This window comes from Otolemur garnettii, unplaced genomic scaffold (assembly GCF_000181295.1).
Source record: "Otolemur garnettii isolate 467f Iridium unplaced genomic scaffold, OtoGar3 scaffold00004, whole genome shotgun sequence".
NCBI classification, from domain to species: Eukaryota; Metazoa; Chordata; class Mammalia; order Primates; family Galagidae; genus Otolemur; species Otolemur garnettii.
The window spans coordinates 6,176,480-6,191,458 of NW_003852399.1; positions in this window are offsets into that span (position 1 = coordinate 6,176,480).

A 14,979-nucleotide genomic window follows, 5' to 3' on the forward strand; every position below is an offset into this window, starting at 1 on the left:
GCACGATAATATCCACAGCCTTCAAAGTCACTCACAACTCACAGACTTGCTCAGAGCACCTTCCAGTCCTGCCAATTTCATTCATGGTAAGTGCCCTATCCGGGTGTGCAGTCTTTATCTTCTATGCTGTATTTGTAATGCTTCTTTTCTGTGCTTAGATGTGTTTAGATACACAGATCCTTACCATTGTGTTACAGTTGTCTGCAGCCCTCAGTAATGTAACACGCTGTGCAGGTTTGTAGCCCAGGAACAATGGGCTGTAACGTATCAGCCAGGGGTCTAGTACGCCGTACCATCTAGGTTTCGTGTAAGTACTCTCTACAATGTTTGCACAACGACAAAATCGTCCAAGGATGCATTTTTCACAACACAGCCCCATCATTAAGTCGTGCATATTTGTACAGAAGCAGGTTCGGAAGATAGCTCTCGTTATTGCCTAAATTGTTCCAAGAAAGAAACTGAGGATCAAAGAGGTTAACTGGGGGGCAGCATCTGTGGCTCAGTGGGTAGGGCGCCAGCCCCATGTACCGAGGGTGGCAGGTTTGAACCCGGCCCCGGCCCAACTGCAACAAAAAATAACCCGGTATTGTGGTGGAGAGCTCACTAAGACATAGATCACAGGCAGCATTTCTGTCACCTCTCCAGACTAATAGACCAGCTATTAAAGACATTAGTTAAGCGCTGGATTAACAAAATTTGGCTGTCTTTCAGAATTCATTTCTTATTCATCTCAGCTTCTCTTTTCCTAAATCCATTATAATCTGACCTCAACTCCCATCTTTTAACTACAATTGCATGGCAAAAGGTCATCAGTGATTTTCTCCTTCAAAATTCAAAGAATACTTACAATTATTTTTTATCAAAGTTATATGTAATTATCAAAGTCAAATAGTTCTGCAGGTTTATAGTACTAAACAAAATAGTTCCCAACACCGTGTCTCTCTGTTTCCAGGTTTCACTTCACAAGGCCAACTATTTTTAACTCTTTTTACAACTTTCTTCTTAACAAATTACGGGATTATGTCTACGTCTTCATTTTTTAAATTTTCTTATTGTTCTGAGTATTGGATAGCTTTCATTATCTTTTGGGTCTATTCTTTACCTTTCTCTTTGCTCTCTATTAAAGGCGATTCACATGTCTGGACCACATCAGTGGGTTTATGAATGGACCTCTTCTAGAGAGGATACCGGGGGAAAGAGAGAGAGATAAAGAGAGAGGGAGTCAGCCAGCCAGAACACATACACAGAGATGAGGATATTTATTACTCTAGCTCCCTGCCACTAAAGGCCACTGTTTCTCTCAAGGAGGCACTCTGCTTCTGCAGTCCCCACCCCCACGGTTGTGGCATCAGTCTGCCCGGCAGAGGGTGAGTGGTGGGTGACCAAGGGAAGCTTCATCTGTATTTACAGCCACTTGCCATCGCTGGCATCACCACCTGAGCTCTGCCTCCCATCGATTCAGCATTATTCTCGGAGGGGCATGAACCCTACTGCAATTGTGCATGTGAGGGATTTAGGCTGCACGCTCTTTATGAGAACCTAATGCCTGATGATCTGGGGTGGAGCTGAGGCCGTGGTGCTAGTGCCGGGGAGAAGTCTGACTGCACAGAGACCATAATAAATCAATGGCTTGCAGACGCATATCAAAACTCTACAGTGAGTGGCAAGTGACAAATAAGCTGCATCTGGTGGCAGGCTTTACGTCAGACTCTGACACTTAGTTTAGTCCACATGTGGCCTGCCCAGTATTTTATTTACCACTTCCATTCACACCTCCTTTCCACACTGTGCACTTGTCTCAGTCGCAGTTTTGGTAAGCCCACAAGCTAACCCGAGCAAAAATGAGTTAAAAAAAAAAAATTACTGGAGAGCTTCTTTCAAAAGGCAGAAAGACCCGATGCCAACCCAAGACTGCCAACAAAATGGACGCTGCATCTGAAAGAAAATACCAAGAGTCCTACTTAAATTACAGGTGATTCACCTTCTCCACACCCCATTTATAATAGGTGATGACTGGCTATCCGGTAAAGCCAGGAAACCTTCAAAATTGCTTTGCCACATGGAGACCAAGCACCCTGCATTAAAAGGTAAGACTTTGGGATTTTTCAAAAGAACAAAAACATGAACACAAAGAACAGAAGCAATTAGTGATGGTAAAGCCACTACTTCATCAAACGTGACTGCACTGAGAGCATCGTTCTTCATGGCCAACTGCATTGCTAAAGCTGAGAAGCCCTTTACTGCTGGTGAAGAGTGGATCCTACCTGCTGCTAAGGACACTTGCTGTGAGCTTTTAGGAGACGGTGTAGTTCAAAAGGTGGCACGTGTTCCTCTTTCAGCGAGCACTATAACTGACGAGTCGATGAAGTAGAGGATATCGAGGCACAATTGTTAGGGAGGATTAATGAGTCCCCATGGTATGTAGTCAAGGTCAACAAGCGTACTGATATTGACAACAAGGCAACAATGCTTGTCTTGGTGCCACATGTTTCAGGAGGATGTGCCTGAGGACGCGGTGTATCACTCTTGCTGCCAGCCAACACCACAGCTGCAGAACTATCCAAGCCCTTGAATGATTACATACCAAGAAAATGGAATCGGTCATTTTGTGTCAGTATGTGCACAGATAGAGCCACTGCCATGACTAGATGGCTTTCTGGTTTCACTTCTTACATTAAGGAGGTCATTTCTAATGTAAGTATGCACTGTGTCTTCCATAGGGAAATTCTGGCTAGTCAAAAACTGTCATCTGAACTAATCAACATTTTGTAGGATGTGAGTACAGTGGCTCACACCAGTAATCCTAGCACTCTGAGAAGCTGAGGCAGGACAATTGCTTGGGCTCAGGAGTTTAAGACCAGCCTAAGTAAGAGTGAGACCCTATCTCTATGAAAAATAGAAAAATTAGAAAAATTAGTTGGGCATGGTGGTGGGCACCTATAGTCCCAGCTACTTGGGAGGTTGAGGAAGGAGGAAGGCTTACGCCAGGAGTTTGAGGTTGCTGTGAGCTGGTCTGGTGCTCCAACATTCTAGCCTGGGCAACAGAGTGAGACTTTTGTCTCAACCCCCCCCCCCAAACAAACATAAAACCCCAAACCCAACAAATTACCAACTACATTAAAGTACTTGTCCTTAATACACATGTGTTTGGTCAGCTCTGAGGAGATGGACGCGGAGCACACATATCTTCTCTTGTACACAGAAGTGAGATGGCTTTCTAAAGGTAGATCAGGGGTGGAGTCATTGAGCTATGAAAGCCACTCCAGAGATTTCTTTGACAGTCACCACTGGTAGCACATTTCAGTGACACAGAATGGGTTGGAACACTTGCTTACTTGTGTGACAGATTCAACCTGCTCAATGAACTCAATTTGTCACTTCAGGGAAGTGACAACTGTGTTTAAGTCAGCAGATAAAGTGGCTGCATTTAAAGGCAAACTGGAATTACGGGGGCAACAAGTGAACAATGGGATTTTTGACATGTTTCAAACATTAGCAGAGATTTTGAAAGAGGCTAAGCCAGGACCTTCTTTCTCCCAGCTGATGCCTGATCACCTGTCTTAGCTTACAGAAGTTTGATCGTTACTTCCTAACCACAAAAGACCCTGAACAGGGAAGGAATGGATCCATGACCCATCTGTGAGGAAGCCAGGGCAGTCGGCTTTGGCCACGCTAGAAGAGGACCAACTGCTTGAGATCACAAAGTCTGCCCTCAAAGTCTGTTTGAGACACTTCACATCTCCATATGTTCTGGATTAACGTCGAGGAGGAATATCCTGAGATTGCACAGATGCGCTGAATAGCCTGCTTCCATTTCCAACATCCTGTCTTTGTGAAGCAGGGTTTTCTGCAGTGACAGCAACCAAAACGAGTAGACTGGACGTAGCAACACACTTCAGGCGTCACTGCCTCCCATCGCCCCAGTGGGATTGTCTAGTTGAAAGAAAACTAGCTCAGATTGTGCTTTATGGTGAGTTGAATAATTATCTCACTGTATATTACAATGTGATAAAAATAGAAACAAAGTGCATAATAAACGTAGTGCACTTGAAGCGTCCCCAAAATACTCCTACTCCCACCCCTCCCCCCCTTCTTCTCCTCCCCCAGTCCATGGAAGAGTTCTCTTTTCATGAAACAAGTCCCCAGTGCCAAATAGGTTGGGGACCATCTCTACTTGACTCTTATTCTGGATTGTGGTCATCACGCACTCCACTTATCCTTTTGAGCCTAGGATTGGTAGCAGTGGCATAATACTCAGTGCTAAGCCCTGGGTTACTGCCCTCTCTCATGGCTCCCCATACACCCCCACCTTTCTAATTTGATCCTTTTAGAAATAAGTCCTTTCCAAATGATCCTATTTAGAGTGTGCCACCATCCGAGTGCTGTTGGGACCCCGACTGGTATGCTTCTTATAGAAATAAGGATTTAGTTTCCTTACTCTCACTTCCTTCCCCACAACAAATACACATACTCACTCACTCCCACTCCTAGTTATGGACAGAATGTGCACCTGCCAAATTCTCATGTTGAAGCCCCCACCCTCAGTGTGGTGGTATTTGGACATGGGGCTTTGGGGAGGTAATGAGAGTTAAATGAGGTTATGAAGCCTGGTCCGACGGCATTAGAGCCCTCATAGGCAGAGATAACAGGGGCTTGTTATCCCTCCAACCCCCATACAAATGAGGTCACCCAGAGAGATGGAGGCTACCTATAAGCTCCTCCTTATAGGTACCTTCTGGGAATCTCAGCCTCCAGAACACTGAGAAATAAATTTCCATTGCTTAAGCCACCAAGTGTAGGTATTGTATTACACGGAGTATTGGTGTATTATTACCCAAGAAAGGTAATAGGAAGAACAGAAAGCTGAGACGCTTTCTTTCCCCCATCTGCCTAGTTTAGATGTATCATAATTGTTTTTGTTAAATCAATATTCTGGGTTATTGTGGTCTTGTAAATAATACTTACTTGTGACCTTTTAATGCATTCTGTTTCCTCTCTAATGGAATTTTTATTTACTGGTGTTAATAATTGTCCCAGTTGTTGTTTGCTTAATTTTCTAAGTACCTGTCACTAATCCATCCTCAGACTCTTCCCCTGGAATGTACCTCTCCATTCAATATTTTCAAACACATCAGATGAATGTATTAAGTCCACCTCTTTGTTAGAGGCACACGTCTCCAACCCTCAATCGCCTTGCTCCCATAGACTGGCTACGACTCTCCACGCCAGGTGCCTGTCATTTTCCTTTGACGCCCTTTCTTTTTTCCTCACGCCTGTGTTGTATCCCATTTCCTGGATTTCTCCTCTTATTCCTTCAATTTGATGGGTCACATCTTCTAGTTTCTTCCTGAAATGAAGCACAGGACATCAATATTTTGAGACTTTGACATATGAAAGCATTATCATCTGCCCTCATGCTAGATGGCTGGAGACAGAATTCTGGATTCCATTGTCTTCTGGAGTCTGGCATTGCTGTTGAGATGCATGAAATCATTCTGAAAGGGGCCTTTTTTACTTGAACTTCTCCTGACACTCACCTGACTCCCGTCATTGACTTTGTTTCTGGAAACACAGAATTTTTTCTTCGTCCCCAGTGATCTGAAATGCCATCATGACATGCTTTAGCCTGAGTCCTTTTATTGTCCAATTTTCTGATCTCTCCACAGATCTTTTCAATCTGGGAAAAAATGACCTTCACTTTTGGAAACTTGCCTTCAAACATTTGACAATTTTCTCCCTTCCATTTTCAAAACTGTTTTATCTTCTCCAACTATCTCATACTTCCTGACCGGTTTCTCTTATATTTCATTTATTTTCGATTTCTTGTATTATCTATTATCTGCTCTTAATCTCCCTCAATTGTATCTTTTAATCCTTTTGCTGCAGTTTTCATTTTGACCGTCATGTTTGTAATTTTTGAGGAATCTTTTTCATTTTCTGGATGTTCCTACTCCTACAGACACGTGTTTTTTCACCGATTTACTTTTTTTCTTATTTTGCAAAGATGCTCGTGTCACACATTTTATGTTTTTACTTCTGAGATTCTTCGCACTAAATTGTTATGTATTTTCAAAAGTTTTATTTTGTTCCCTGTGTCTTTAGGGGGTCTGGCTTTCTATCTTGAAGGCTGTCTTCCATTGTCTAGTAATTTTAAGCTCTAGGCTCATATTTTTGGTTCAAGAATAAGACAGCAGAAAGCTGCTGGGAAACTCTAATTGGCAGGAGTGATTAATTGGTTGGCTTCATTGTAGGGCGGTCTGGCTGAACTCCTTTATTGTATGCTCAGAAAAGAATCTTTTAATGGCACAGGTACAAGTGTCCTTGAGGCAGAGCAGAAACATGACAAGAAATGAATCAGTGTGTGGCCTTCACTTGTTTTCTTTCTTGGGCGTGACTCCTTTGCCTTGGGATGGTTCTGATGCACCAAGAGCACTGTCTGTCTACTAGTAAATTTCTAGATTTCTGTCTGGGTAAGGAAGGGGCCATCTTCCAACTGCATGGATGAAGGTGGGGAGTGGGGATCTGGGTTTATAATTCTTTCTTTTCAATATTTTCAACTAGTCATCTTGTCATTAGTTCAATTTTATCACCACCGTCAGAGGTACCTGAGGTCACCAATTCCTGCACTCTTTTGAGGCTTTGCTAAAATTAACTTTTCGTAAGTTTTTACATTCCAGCCCAGTTTTTATCATTCTCTGGTCCACCAAATTCATTACCACTCCTACATCAGCTTTCCATTTTCCATTTTTATGTTGCTATAACCTATTATCCTATTAACTTTGTGCTTGAGAGGCTATGTCTTTTTAAAACCCACTTACATCCCTTTTAGTGTGGTTTTATTACAAGAGGGCCAGAATTATATGTGTCCAGTCCACCATTTCTAATGAACATTTCCTATCCTTGATTTGCTTGATTTTGTTGCAACTTCGAAACTTTAGACCACTCATTTTCAAAACTTGATCATCCTCTTACTTCGTGGCTGCAGTATTTTTTTTCTCTTAAAGTATCATCTCACTTTCTTTCACTGCTTATTCCTTAAATGTTGCTATTTTCCAAGTCTCTGTCTTAAGTCCTCTTATGCTTTCATGTATACACTTTTAGATGTCATCCATTTGCCTGGATTTAACTACCTCCTGACGGTATCTTTGAACTCCCCAATCTATGTCACATGTGGCTCTAGACTCACATAAAGGTCAGACACAAAATAGAGGAAAAGAAGACTTTGTCTTCATGTCTCCTAAAGGCCAAACAAATATTCTAGAACCAAGATAGGTCCTCCTTTTAGATAAAAGAAATAGCAGGAGTGATGGAAGGCATTCAGTTTTATAAAAGCAACAAACAGCCAAGGACGACCATTATCAATCACGTGTGAGGTTTTGCTGCAGTAACAATAAATCCCCAAAGCACACTGATGACACAAAAAGTTTACCTCTTTGTCATGAAAAGTCTGCTGGGGTTAGGGCAACCTTCAAGGCAGCTGTTCTATATTGGCTCACTATTACAAGTCTCTTCAATTTCATGGAACTTTAATTTCAATGATATTGTGAATCTCAACATAGCAGGAGATGGGAGTGCTGATAGTTGAGCACAGACATCCAGAAGTAACATATGAAGTATGTCAGGTCTCTGTTCCTTGCCCAAAGCCACCTCTAACTTCAAGGAAGTAGGGAAGAGTAATTTTCCTGGACCCTGAGGATTGGATACTGTTGAATAGCAGTAATTCATAACATTGAAAAATATCAGGCTTTAAGTAAAAATTTGGCTTTACACAAAGTGTCTTTTTATTTTTATGTTCCCAGTACCTAGCTTGATGTTTGGTACAGACTGGGCGTCAATATGTTGAATTCAGATGTTTTAAAAGATGATTTGGCAAAGCCTCTTTGAAGAGGTGTTTAGAGAATCTGAATCAACATCTTACTTTCCTTCCAACACACACCCGGGAATATTCAATATCTTCCAACACTGACCTTTCTACTGGGCTCAAAGACAGAGTCATCTTTCAAAGGTAGTTCTTGTGGCACTGAAATATTTCAAAGCCTCACTAACAATTCAAGTTGAAAGTTTGAAGAGAAGGTATTTCATAGGCTTGTTTATATTTACCCTAATCAAATCCCTGTTCAACCTCAAACACAAAAGTGAGCCTGGGAGGGGGAAAAAGTTGCAAAATATTGCCTCAAAAGAGTCAGGTAGGGGTGTGTGTGTGTATACGTGTTTGTACATGCATGTATGTGTGTGTGTGTATTTGCACATATGTGGCCTTCATGTTGGGTGTGGGACAGTTGCAGTCTTGCTGCAGTAGGTGTTAGTATAAATGTTTCATATAGATGTGACATTATGGGCAGATAAATATGAGCCTCATGGAATATCACCTTGAGCACAGGTGTCTTCAGCTTCAATAGATAGCCCCTTTCTGATATTTCTCATCCTTTTTCATGTGATATTATTTCTTGCCATGTGATTGGCATTGTCCCAGAGAGGATGATGAGAAGCAGTGATGAATGACTCGTATAGCAGACTGCAAAGGATCCAAAAAAGGAGATCATTCCTTTGGGATTTATTTAGGATTTCTCAGGATGTTTTGATACCACAAAGCATTCCAAATTTCCTTTTTTTGTTTTTGTTTAAATTCTATACACTTACCGTAAACGATACAGGCAAGAGAGATATGCAAAGAAGAAAGGTATGAGAATCATCCAATATTTCAGCAACAAAAATGACCAGTATTAATTACATCTCTCCAGGACCTCTAGTGATACAATGGAGGACAGTAAACACCCCCATTCTCTGGTTTTCTCCTACCTGGCTGCTTCCTCTTCCAACCTCTCATCATCTCTATCCTTACCCCAATGGGAACTTGACCACTTTATAGTTTTAAAAGATACCTGGATGCTGAAGACTCCCATATTTAAATATCCAGACTTGTTCCTTGGAAATGGGACAACTAGATGGCTGGAGAGTGAAGGAAAGTTGAAAAAATAGAGACTCTAGTTGGATTCTTTCTTTCAATTTTAAAATTATGTAAGGCCAGATACAGTGGCTCATGCCTATAATTTTAGCACTCTGGGAGGCCAAGGAAGGTGGTATGCTTGAGCTCATGAGTTTGAGACCAGCCTGAGCAAAAAGCAAGACCCCTGGCTCTACTAAAAATAGAAAAACACTGAGGCAAGAGATTTGCTTGAGCCCAAGAGTTGGAGGTTGCTGTGAGCTATGATGACACCACAGCATTCTACCCAGGGTGACAGCTTGAGGCTCTGTCTCAAAAAATAAAAATAAAAATAAAATAAAATTCCGTAAGTCTTTCTAAGTATACTGTTTACCACTAACATTAATTTCACTGATACGAATTTTTAAATCTTGATGACTATTAATACTACCTACCATTTGTTCAGCATCTACTTCATGTTAGGTATTTGTTATATTTTTTATGTATATCGTCTCATTTTATCTCATGATTCTGTGGGGTAGATTTTAAGAAAAATCTAATCAAAACAAAAATCAAAAAAATCAAGGCTCAGAGTGATGAGCAACATGTCCAAATTGACATAGTTAGTAGATGTTAGAGTTAGGATTTGAGCTGGAGATGGGGCATGCTATTTCTGGTGTGCTATACCTATTTGCATTTCAATATGAATTTTAGTTATTGGTTGGACAATTTCTGTACATGCATGTATAGATACACAAATCCAGCTTGGGTTTTGATTGAGATTGCATTGAATTTACAGATTAGTTTAGTGTAATGGTTAATTTCATGTGTCTATTTCACTGGGCTAAGTTCTCCCCAATAGCTGGTAAAACATTCTTTCTGGGTGTGCCTGTGAGGGAAGAGATTACTATATGAATTGGTAGACTCAATAAGAAAGATCGCCCTCACCAATGTAGGTGCACATAGTGGAAGGCCAGACTGGAAACAAGAAGCAGCAGAAGGATGAGTATGCTGTGCTTGAGCTGGGGCATCTATCTGCTCTTAGCCTTGGACATCGGTGCCCCTGGTTTTCAGGCCTTTGGACTTGAACTAGGAGATCACCCCTTCTGTCCCTTGGTTCTCAGGCCTTCAGGCTTGTATTGAATTACACCACCAGCTTTCCTGGGCCTTCTGCTTGCAGATAGCAGATCATGGTCTTACTGGCTGCTGAACTCCTCTGTTTTTGCCTTCTTGCAATTGAAGAATGAAAGCAAGAGACCATTTTGAAGGGGAAAGCGGCAACGTGCATTAAGCCAGTACACGTCCAGACATGGAGGCTGACTGCCAAGAAAGATTAGCAAGTGATTATACACTTCAGAAGGTGGGGGAGGGGAGCGTTGGGTAGGAACAGCCATACATACCAGCAGAAAGGGGCTCTGGGGTCTCGTGTCGTCCCTTTCTCTCATTTGGCCTTCTCTGCTTTGTGACATTATCTCCTTTTTTTGTTTTTCTTGACCTATGGGAATATTGTCTCCTACCTGCTGTTGGGTGGGTGAGTTTTCCACCCGATATAGTTAGGCCCAAATGTGTTGTGTCCAAAGCCGACCGGGGACAGGAAACTTGGCCTGTATAACGTGCCCTGTATTGTTTCCGTTATGTTTCCTGCCATAGTTGTGGTCACCCTTACCTTGTTGATGTACATTACAGTATGTTCTCTTACTCAGCATCCCATTGGTTTATGTTGTTTGCTTTCGTTGTTTTCTGCTCATGCCTCACTTTTCTTATGCTAACATTTTGTGACACTTATCTCGGGGTGTGTATCCTGCTTATTTACACGCCCTGTTCTGTACCTCCTCTGCTCATATCTCACTTTCCTACCTACTAACAGTGGGATGTCTCAGCATCCATAATCATGTGAGCCAATTCTGCATAATAATTCTCTTTCTGTATATATATCCACATATCCTATTTGTTGTGTCTCTCTGGAGAACCCTAACACATTTGGAGAGGACAAACATCTTTTAAGAGACATGGTCTCACTCTGGAGTACAGTGGTGTGATCATAGGCAGGGGTTCTCAAACTTTTTAAACAGGGGGCCAGTTCACTGTCCCTCAGATTGTTGGAGGGCCAGACTGTAGGCCCTAGGACGAGTTGGCTGCTAAGCAGGATAGGCAGTGGCGGCAAAAACACCAGGTGGGCCGGATAAATGTCCTAGGAGGGCTGCATGTGGCCTGTGGGCCATGGTTTGAGGATGCCTGGTTTACAGCAACCTCAAACTCCTGGGCTCAAGTGATTCTCTTGCCTCAGCCTCCTCAGTATGGTAGCTGGGACTATAGGTGTGCATCACCACACTTGGCTAATTTTTTAAATTTTGTAGATGTGGGGTCTCACTATGTTGCCCAGGCTGGTTTGAAATTCCTGGCCTCAAGCCATCCTCCTGCCTCAGCCTCCCAAAGTGCTGGGATTATAGGTGTGAGCCACTGTACTACTGAGTTCTCCAAACTTGAATAGGCATTTCTCTCCACTTATTTAAATATTCTTTAATTTTTCTAATATGATTTTGTGGTTTTCTCATGAAGCAGCAATATATTTGCCACAGCCTTGATAGAGTAGAGGCCTTTGGGGGTCAGAATAAAGTCAAGAGAGTGGGGTACAGTGGCTAACACTTGTGGCTTAGGTGGGTAGATCACTTGAGCTCAGGAGTTCAAGACCAGCCTAAGCAAAAGTGAGAACCCTCATCTCTAAAAATAGGCAGGCATTGTAGTGGGTGCCTGTAGTCCCAGCTACTTGGGAGGCTGAGGCAAGAGGATTGCTTGAGCTCAAGAGCTTGAGGTTGTGGTGAGCTATGATGCCATAGCACTCTACCGAGAGTGACAAAGTGAAACCCTATCTCAAAACAAGACAAAACAAAACAAACAAAACAAGAATAAAGTCAAGCAACGTGATAGATGAAAAGCACAACTAAATTGCAAAAAGTGTGGGCAGAAGACATGATTAAACGTTCTACTAAGTAATGCAACATTTTCAAGAATTTTAAAGTGGAAGGCAGTAGCTGGGTGCATAACATATCATAAATCGTAGGTGCAAGCAACTTTGTGCCCTGCCAGCAGCAGAAATGCCAGGAATCTGGAGAGTGGTTCTATGATGCAGCTAACCGTGGACTGATGCATCAGCAGCAATTTTTCATGAGGCGGAGAACTGTGATTATTAACTGAGGCACGATGTTTGTCATCTTAAAAGTGAAAAGCAGACTGGGATGAGCCCAGACCAAATTTGCCTCTGGGCCCTCCATGCCAATCTTCCATTTTGTAACCCTCTCCAGCCTGCTAGTGCCACCTCTTCAGCACTCTTCATATTTCCTCAAATCCTCCCCTTTGCCACCTACATCAAGACTGGCCTTATCCTTCACTTTTCTACAGTGCCACAAACAGACTCCAAATCCTCCTCCTCCTCCTCTCTTCCATTTATTCATATTTGGGATAGTCAGGTGTTCAGAGAAGGAAGTGGATAGGGCATCTGATTGATATATACCTATGTATTAAAAGACAGCCAGAGGGTATTTTCCAAATGAAGTCCAAAGACATAATCCTAGGTGCTTGAGAGGTCCATGGGGATTTAGATAAGTAACAGTTAATATTTATTGAGTAGTTGTGTTTCAGGTACTCTTTTAAATGCTTTCTGTGTGCTAATTTATTTGGTTTCACTATAACTGTATAAAGCAGATGCCCTCGTCTCCATTTCACAGACAGGCAAACTGAGTCCTCATTCCCATCAAACAGATGAACAACCATAGAAAGGTTGATTTGTTAGTCCAAGGCTATATAGCTAATAAATGGTAGCATATGGACTGAAATTCAGGGAGTGTAGGTCTAGAGCTAATGCTTTCAATCACTTTGCAATGCTGTTATCTGGGGCTTGACTGGGGCTGGGTGGTCCAAGATGGCCTCATGCATGTGAGTTAGCAGGCAGTTGTTAGCTGAGGCCTCCTCCTGCGTTTGGTCTTTCCAGCAGGATATCTCAGACTCCTTCATGTACCATCTGGATTCCAAGACAGCAAATGTCATGTAGAATATTACCTTAATGCAATGGTAGCCTCCAAGCATACTACTGGAAAGGTTGTTTCTTAAGTCACAAAAATTTGGTCTTATAGACCAAATTAATAAGCCTGTATCACATTGTTTATATAGCACTTTTAAAACACATCCTCAAGTTCTTTGTCATTACTCCCATTGAGAGTTGGGGCTTATATCCCCTTCCTTGAATCTGGATTGGTTCAATCCAGATTAGTTGTTCATTATGCCCAATAAAATATAGTGGAAGTGATGCTGAGTGACCTCCAAGGATAGGTAGAAAAGGCCATGAGATGAGTTCTTTTCAGACATTCACTTTGGAGAAACCAGCTACAGGTGAGAAGTTCACCAGGCTAGAGTGCCTGTGTGAAGGTGTTCTGGTTCACAGCCCCATTGGAGTTTCCAGCCAGCCAGCTGACAGCATCAACTTTCAACCATGCCAGTGAGCTACCTTGGATGTCCAGCCCAGCTGAACCTTCAAATGACAGTACCAGCACTGACATCTGATTGCCACTGCCTAAGATAGTGGTTCTCAACCTGTGGGTCGCAACCCCTTTGGGGGTCGAATGACCCTTTCACAGGGGTCATCTAAGATCATCCTGTATATTAGATATTTACATTATGATTCATACCAGTAGCAAAATTACACTTATGAAGTAGCAATGAAAATAATTTTATGGTTGGGGGTCACCACAACATGAGGAACTGCATTAAGGGGTCACGGCATTAGGAAGGTTGAGAACCACTGGCCTAAGAGATTCGTGAAAAGAATTGCCTGAGCATGTCCTTCCCAAATTTCTGAGCCACAAACTCAGGAGCAAAATAAACTGGCTATTTAAACCACTGAGTTTCGAGATCACATGGTCACAGAAAGAGCAGCAATAGTCACCTCAACGGTTTACCAACCAACATAAAACAGAAGGGGGAAGAGATAGGGTAATAACTTTAGGATTAAAGTTATTTAATGGCTCAAGGACCATAATGTCTAAATTCTGTTTTATGCAACGTTCATATGTCTTATCCCTCTCCACTCTGTTTCATCTTTTCTTTTTCTTTGAGACAGAGTTTCACTCTGTTGCCCTGGGTTGAGTACTGTGGCATCATAGCTCACAGCAACCTCTAACTCTTGGGGTCAAGCAATCCTCTTTCCTCAGCCTCCAGAGTAACTACAGGCACCTGCCACAATTCCTGGCTATTTTTAGTAGAGACGGAGTCTCACTCTTGCTCAGGCTGGTCTTGAACTCCTGAGTTCAGGCAATCCATGGGCTTCCACCTCCCAAGGTGTTAGGATTACAGGTGAGAGCCACTGTGTCTGGCCCTGTTCCATCTTTTTAAATCTATGTTCAACCCATATTCATTTATTCTACTTGTAACATGTCTCATAAGCTACTTGTTTCTACATTTGTTTCTTATTGTTACAGAGGGTGTAATCCATTTTGGATCACTACTGTAACAATCTATCACTAACAACTAAACAGTTGATCCAGGGACTAAGTTTTCAGCAATCTGTCTCTGGAGTCCACAGGCTACTATCTTAGAGGCTATTGGGAAGAGGTTTTTACTGAAGAGCTTTTTCAAACTTCACTTCCTAGGCACCACCCCAGGCCCAGTGAATCAGAATCCCTCTTAGAGGAAGGGATCTTGTGGGCAGGTGGGGTGGTAATCCCAAGAAACAGGCTGAACTAACCCTGCAGAGGCTTCCCAGGGCTCACTAGGAGGCAAGAGAGATAAAGCGTCTGCACTCACAAAGCTTTCATTGTCCATAAACAGCATTATTATTTTTTAAAATTATAAATATTTGGAATTTATTTCTCTTGTTCTAGAGGCTGGGAAGTCTACGATCAAACCACTGGAAGATTTGGTGTCCAGTGAGGGCCCCGGTCTCTGCTTCTAAGATGGTGCCTAGTATGCTGTGTCCTCACATGGTAGATGAGATGGAAGGGTAAAGGGAGGCCGCTCCCTTGGACTTTTATAAAGGTGTTATCCTATTTGTGAGGGTTCTATCC